A 1526-nucleotide genomic window follows, 5' to 3' on the forward strand; every position below is an offset into this window, starting at 1 on the left:
TAATATCTGAAAAAAGACAAAAGCCGAAGGTGAAAATTAAAAATTAAATAAAGTTAACGTTAGGTAGTTTTAATAAGTTAAGTTTGTTATTGTATTTTGAAGTTAATGTTGTTAATATAGTTGTAAATTAATGAAAATTTCTTTGATAAAATTTTAATTAATTTAGGGGGGAAAATGTTATGATATAACGAGAACCAAGTACATGAAAATTACAAAATTAAAATGTTGAGAGATAAAACTCTAACAACAGGGATGTGTCACACGAGATAATTATGAAAGGAGAAATATAGTTTAGTACATAGTATGAGTTTTTATACACAAAAATGCAAAGATCGCTACCTGAGAATATCTATATGTCAAAATATAAGTTAAGATAGAAAATTTTCAATTAAAAACACTTAACAAAGGCTCGAAAATATACTAGAAAATTAAAATGTAGTACCCAATATAATTCTATAAAGATTTTAACCAGACAGAAGTACCGGTTTAGGGAAATTCAAATAAATAATATTTTGACAGCTGGACTTTTCGGAGAACAAATTAACGTTACACTTATAAATAGAAATATTGTATTCAAATAAGACTATAAGTAAAGTTTAGCATACCTTTCATTGATATTTATGAGTGGAATCAAAATTAAAGTTCTATATATGATTCTGATAGCGATTCTTGAAATGTCAAACTTTGATGTGATAGTATGTAAGAATTTATTGTATAAATGATATTTTTCATGTGTAAAAGGACTTGTATTGTGTTTATGAGACTTTCTGTACATCCAAGACTGTATTTGCATACAGATATTCATATCACATAGTGTAGAAAACATTACGGAATGTCAAAGAACGGTGTACCTGAAAAATTTCATTATTAGACGATTTGTATAACATAAAACTGTATAAAATAGTGAAAGTAATGTTAAAGAAGTGTTAAGAAACAAGACTAGTGGCATGTAATTAAGTTGAATAACATATTTTGCATAAATTTTGATAAAATAGCTAAAATCTGTAATAACCTCAAATGTCATCGTAATATAAAGAATTAGATATCAAAATTTTCAGAAAAATGTGTAGAAGTCAAATACATCAGTGTCATGTTGTATAGTACACGCATAAAGGCACTATTTTGAAGTAAAAATTTCATGAAATTCCAAATTTATATCTCCATGACAACCTAGTGTTTTGTTTTTCATTTATAAAAACTAGTGTACGGCTTCTAGGTAGCCAGTCTTCCATAATTCATCGAACAGTTCACGTCATTCATTCTCCTGAAAAAACAAAAGAAAGTTCAAAAAGTAAATAATTAAATAAGTTGTTACCTGGCATAAGTGAGGTTACAGAAGTTTGACAACCGTCAGAGGTTAAGAAAATTTCCACCAGTTCAAAATTCTCAATTGTACAAATATTCACTTAAGTTTATGTGATGAGAATTAGATATCATTGTTACAAAAAGTGTAAGAAATAAATTTTCAACAAGGCGTTTGTGAAGTGCTACGAAAAAGTGCTCCGATAACCTACCAGTGGAAAAAC

The 1526-nt window shown here is 27.5% G+C and overlaps 1 long non-coding RNA gene across 1 annotated transcript; it reads right to left on the reverse strand.

Moving 5' to 3' along the window:
* Nucleotides 1–611: 611 nt before the first annotated feature.
* Nucleotides 612–1470, reverse strand: LOC111692413. Its single transcript, XR_002763222.1, has 3 exons — nucleotides 1316–1470; nucleotides 1013–1264; nucleotides 612–851 (listed from the first exon to the last, which is right to left on the reverse strand). It is a non-coding gene; the product is annotated as an uncharacterized LOC111692413 (long non-coding RNA).
* Nucleotides 1471–1526: the final 56 nt, after the last annotated feature.

This window comes from Anoplophora glabripennis, unplaced genomic scaffold (assembly GCF_000390285.2).
Source record: "Anoplophora glabripennis isolate ALB-LARVAE unplaced genomic scaffold, Agla_2.0 scaffold1496, whole genome shotgun sequence".
In the NCBI taxonomy this organism is placed as follows: Eukaryota; Metazoa; Arthropoda; class Insecta; order Coleoptera; family Cerambycidae; genus Anoplophora; species Anoplophora glabripennis.